General features: G+C 33.0%; 1 pseudogene; it reads left to right on the top strand.

Moving 5' to 3' along the window:
- Positions 1-1,312: 1,312 nt before the first annotated feature.
- On the top strand, positions 1,313-1,409 carry LOC122099098 (annotated as a pseudogene).
- Positions 1,410-6,161: the final 4,752 nt, after the last annotated feature.

The raw sequence follows: 6,161 nt of genomic DNA on the forward strand, positions 1-6,161 counted from the left end.
GGGTATAATCAGTAATAAATGCTTCAGAAATATGGATTAAAACACCTTGGGACCAGCGAGTTAAAACAATTAACAAAGCATCAGAGTAAAATCCCTTATAGATTAGCAGAAAAAAATACTGTTATTTTACCATGTGAATTCAGAAGACCGCGAACACTTAGAAGGTATCACACGTTTATAGCAAAGATATTGCATTGATACTTTTTATATTCTAATATATATTCTAAACCTAATTATTTATATTCCAATCCATTTATGGGAATAAATGTCAATATATTTGTCAAATTATCAATTCTACTAAGATTCACTGTGTGAAATTTAAAATCAGCACATATAAATATAAAATACATAAGTATATATAATGTAAAAACTGTTTTGCATTGTTGTGTTGTGGTTAGGGAATCAAAGGCAACTCTGTTTTAAAGTATTATTCCATTATCTCTACCTCAGTTTTTGGTAGAGTTAGACTTAAAGCTTTACCATTTGTAGATTTACAGCCTAGAGGCAAGAGGAAACACTGTGACTAAAACATTACTAATTTAAGGCATAATATCCAGGAGAAACATATGGACTGCTCCAGGAGCAATGGAAATATTTGGTGATAGAACGTCAGTAGTGTAAGTTCCTGCCTAGTTGGATGACAGACAGGCCAGGACAGTAGGTAGTCATGCATATGAACAATTTTTTCACCTTCTTGGCTTTAGCTACTTTTGAAATAATAAGTATAATAAACAATTATATTTTGAAAAAATACCTTCCATTCTGAACAATTCTGTCTAAACGGTTCATCTCTCTATGATCCCTTGTAACTAAGATTAGCTTTGTTTCAGTAATACAATCTATGCTATCAGTGTAAGATATTGTGGTTGGTCTGTTCCTACATGGAAGAAGGGTAAAGGTTCAGGTAGACATTTGTCCCAGCAAGACCTCATTTGGGAAATTTTAAGCTGCAGAAGTTTAGAAGTAGCTCTTAAGCAAGGCTTACTTTGAATCCATTAGCTCCACAAAGCTAACTCAGTTGATAAATAAGTACTTGAAAAGCCATCACTTTTGGAATTAGCTGTAAAGGCTTCAAAGTATGATCAAATTTAAAAGGAGAACGACAAAATAGTCATTGACAAAAAAATTGTAAATGTGAGGAATCGACCAAACGATATCAGTTTTTTTCCACTATACACAGAATTTTAGAGAAATAAGATCAATAGCATTTTTAGGAACAATAAGGGTTCCTTCTTACAAATAGGCATCCATGGATATATGCCTGTATAAGATTGCATCATTACATTAATTACTTAAATTTAGAGGATTCTACATGCTTCAGAAGCAGGTCTACCCAAATTACAATACAGAGATTAACATGGCACTTGCACAAGGATGATAGGAAAATTTGTGAAGTATTACTTATTTTTCATTCTTCTGATGCAAAAAATGAAAAACAGTTATTAAAAAGTTGATTACAAAAATACAAGTGTAATAATACATGCAATTCATAGAATTAAAGGTTAGTTTGTCATCGTTTTATTAAATCTTCACCTTAGAAAGGCCTTACATAGCATAACCTTTACAAAACTTGAAATTAGATAACATTGTCATTTTATCCCAAAGAAATAAAATAATATTAGGACTCAGGAAAAAAAGGAATCTTAAACTTCTTCTATGTGGAATGCAATCTGAAAGGACACATTTATTAATGAACATATACATTATATAATAATGTCGAATTCAAATTATTATATCTAGGAGAGAATGAAATAGATTTTGGACATTATACAAACATAGAAATACTTTTTTCAGAAAAGCACCAGGAACATCTTTAGTGTCTATACTATTCATTTCAACAGATAAGTTAAAATTATTTCTGATTAAAAAAAAAATCACAAACTCTGCAGAAATCATTATAGATGTATACAAACAACTCTTGAATACATTTTGACATCAAAGTCAGGCAATTCACTTTGAAGAATACCATGGAATCCATGCATTTTTAAAGTAAGATATTGCTGTTGCTTTGTATTGTGAAAAAAAATTTGTAGGGACACAAAGGATGGACTGGCATTTTTGAAATTTAATAAACTTAATCAAACTATTACGACTTAGGAGAACAATTTGTACAGCCTTCCACAACTTCAAAGATGTAGTGATACATAGTTATCCTTTTGGCAATATCAAATGCAGTTTCTTCCAAGTTGTTCTTCAGACCTGCTTTGATATAGTGATTCAACAGAAGTAGATACAAGGTATCTTTGCTATTTCTATTCCTAGCAGAAATATGCAAGGGGGTCAAGAGGCCTTTAATTTGGGCATTGGTATCTGCATCATGATGAAGTAAGAAAAAAGCCACTCTGGTATTATTCCACATGTAAGCACTGTGCAGGCGTGTCCAACCATTTAGAGCTATTGCATGAATATCTGCCTTGAGCTTCCAACTCATGGACAATATCTAAGTGTCCACTCTAGGCTTCCTGATGAAGAGGGGTATACTCATCCTCATCCCTAGTATTCATCTGGGTGGCCTTTTTGGAAAGTAGTCTCTGAACCATAGTAAGCCAATTAATTTCGGCATCCCAAAGAAGAAATTTGCTTGGATCCTACTCCATTTTTTTCTTGCAATTGATACCATTCCTTACTTTTTTCTCTTGTTCCTTGTCTTCGTCAGAATTACCTAACCAGAGACTTTGAGTGCCAGTGGGAATGGGATATCAATGTATTTCTCCAATAGTTCACATTGGTTGAACTGGTCAGAAAAATCTGGTGAATTTTCTGCATATGTTTTTTCAGCATGATTTATTTTCTCTTTTTCCATTTTTACTATTCTAAATTATACTAACTGGAGAGAAGGGAATTGATAGAGAGCAGAGGAACGATTTTCCTCAGTATTCAAAGGTACAGACTGAAAATGAGGACCAGTGGTGTCTTCATGTGCAGCTTATTCTGGGAATGAGAAAATAGGAAACAATGCCTTTTATGTAAATGATTTGGGAAATATCATGTTATAGTGTAAGATAACTCACTATTAAACATATGGGCTTTAAGAGCTTTGTAGTAGCTTTCTAAGGTTGGTATGCAACATTAGAAAAAATGTATAATGCAGTAGTAAAATAGAAGTCCTTTGTATGACTATCTAAATTCTTGTTTTTTTTAAAGACACTTGTTTTCATCTAAAAATAAGCCTGTCCATTGTCTTCAGGTGATTTTGATGATTGAAGATGCTTAATGAGAAGTCAAAATGTATTAGTAGTCCTTTGCTATCAATTAAATTTCACTTTTTCTTCTTGGAGATTATAATGACCAAAGCAATAGTTCAGAATCAGCAAGCAATATTTCAGAATCATGCTTCAAGTGCAAGTGAATCACCAGTAAGTAATCCTGGATTCCATTTTCCAAAAAGTTTTGTCACAGATACAATCTTCTACAATCTGCCTGCCTTCTCTAGCTGCTTTCCTAGCCTGAACCTATTCCTTCATTGTACAGGAAAAGTGTGATTCAACTGATTTCAGTCAGATCTGTTAGTAAAGTTATCAAGTATTTAGATTCTTTTTTTAAAAATTAGTTTTGGGGCCTGAACTCTGGGCCTGGGCACTGTCTTTGAGCTCTTCAAATCAAGGCAAGCGCTCTACCACTTGAGCCACAGCACCACTTCTGGATTTTTCTGTTTCTGTGGTGCTATTTTGGGAAATGGCAGAGCAGAAAGTGAAATGATGCAACCAAAAACATAAAAGCAAAATAAATTAGGATAATTATGGAGCAACCATATTGTCTATAAGAACCATGAAAGAGAGAGAGGAAAAGAGATGTGCAATGACCTAGCTAGCCGCAAAATCCATGCTTCGAATCAATTTACAGAGCAAACATTTTTTTTTACTTTTTAAAAGAGATAGAAATAGAATTTATGTATTTACTTGAAATTAGTAAATACATTTTTAGTCGCCTATATAAAGAGACATAGCTTTGACCAAATTACAGACAAGAATCTTAATCCTTGGGCTGGTAATGTGCTTCAGTGTTAGAGTGTTTGCCTTGCAGCTTACTACAGTGTGGAGACTACTTTCCAAAAAGGCCACTCATATGAATACTAGGGATGAGGATGAGTATACCCCCCTTCATCGGGAAGCCTAGAGTGGACACCTAGACATTGTCCATGAGTTGGTATCTCAAGACAGATATTCATGCAATAACTGTGAATGGCTAGACACCCCTGCACAATGCATATATGTGGAACATATTGCAACAGCACACACACACACACACACACACACACACACACACACACACACACACACACATCATCATCATATTTCTTCTTAAGTATTTTTTGTGTATAGTATTAAGAAGAAATTTACATTACTAACTTGAATTTCTGACAGGACAATATCATCACTGTACATCTTGCTTCTATGCACTCAGTTTTAAATTACTATCTAAGTATGTGCATTACATAAGTATTGGAAAAGTAGGAGCCACACGGGTGGCTCAGGTCTTTAATCCTACCTAATCAGAAAGATGAAATCTGATGATTGTGCTTTGAAACCAGACCAAGAGAAAAAAAAGTTCATTAGATTATGATTTGAAAGTAACCACAAAAGCTTGAAATGGAGCTTAGTATAAGCAGTAAAATGCTAGCCTTGAGAAAACTAAAACAAAAAAAAAATAACAAATTCTGGGACAGAGCCAGGCCCATGAGTTCAAGCTCTAATATTAGCATCAAACTAATGAATGAATGAATGAGTGAATGAACTAAAAATAAATTAAGTGGTTACATGTGGAGAGACAGGTAAAATGTAAGAACAGTGGTGACTGGATTATGTATTATTTTGTAATAAGGCAAATTATCATTTTTCCTAATCACTAATATTTTATTTGAACTATTTTGTACAATAAACCCTGAATTTGGCATGCATGTATATGTGTGTGTACATGTGCTCACATGGGTGTGTATGTGTATATGTGTGTGTGTGTGTGTGTGTGTGTGTGTGCGGTTGCAGTGTTGCTTTCCAATGTGGACAGAGTGAGGCTGAAAAGAGCTGGGTTGCGATGTTGTTATTTATCAGTGTTCCGTCCTGTCATTTAAATGGAACCGCCCTTCTGTACATTTTATTTGTCAAATAATAGCATATCATAATCAAAGGATTTACACCATTAAGTTAGATAAAAGAGATCACTTTCAGCTCTTAGTATATGTTAGGCAAGAAAATACACATATAATTAGGTAGTAAGTTATTGCTGTAAGATAACTGTTAGTACAAAATATGTATTTGACCTCTTAAATTGGATATACTTTTAAGATTTTGACCAACTCCACCAAACAGGTATTACTCTCTTGTTATTCCTGTGAAAAGCAAGGTGGATAAACTCTTTCGGGATTTCTGTTGAAAATAACTTTCTTTGTAAGATCGTATCTATTCATACTAAGATAATAAACCCCGTATTTTTTTAGGTTTGATTATCCCATCATATTGATTGAAAATCAGCATTGTGGATATGTTTGTTAGATATACATTGCAAAAACAAACAAAAAGCATGTGTCACTTCAAGATTGTGGATGCATTTGAAGTTGTATTTTATGTACCAAGGTTTTTTCATTAATAGGTTTTTTTTGTGGGAGTAACTATCAAAACTTTAACAAATAAGGCTTTTTGAATATCTTTTCCAATATAAATAACATCCCAGAGCAAGTCTTGCAATTTCTGAAAACCCTTTGAATTTTAGTGTTATTTTAGTTCATTGAGTATACAGCTAAAGACATTTCTGGAATAAACATTGTTAAAATCTGAAAATGTAAGTGGGAATACATGCTTTTTTCTGCATCATTTCATGAAAAGTCAGTTTTTATGAAACTAAATGATATAGAATAAAAGAATGGAAGTGAATTGGGTGAGCTAATTATTAGTGTAACTTTGTTTTCTATTAGCACAGTCTTTGAATGTACATGATGAAGTTAAATTATGTGCTTTGTGCCACTATGCTTCAATTATTTTTATAATCTTTGTAGTTATAAGAGTGAATTTATAATATAAATAAAGGTCTTTGAAAATGATAAGGATTAATCTTATGTTTTGTTTTCTACACCCAAGAAAATGAGTTATTTTCAAGTGTTAACAGTTTACAATTGAATCTTCAGTATCATAAGAAATTTTGAACAAATGTAGTAGTATTGATGTCTT

This window comes from Dipodomys spectabilis, unplaced genomic scaffold (assembly GCF_019054845.1).
Source record: "Dipodomys spectabilis isolate Male_0828 unplaced genomic scaffold, ASM1905484v1 ptg000503l, whole genome shotgun sequence".
NCBI lineage: Eukaryota > Metazoa > Chordata > Mammalia > Rodentia > Heteromyidae > Dipodomys > Dipodomys spectabilis.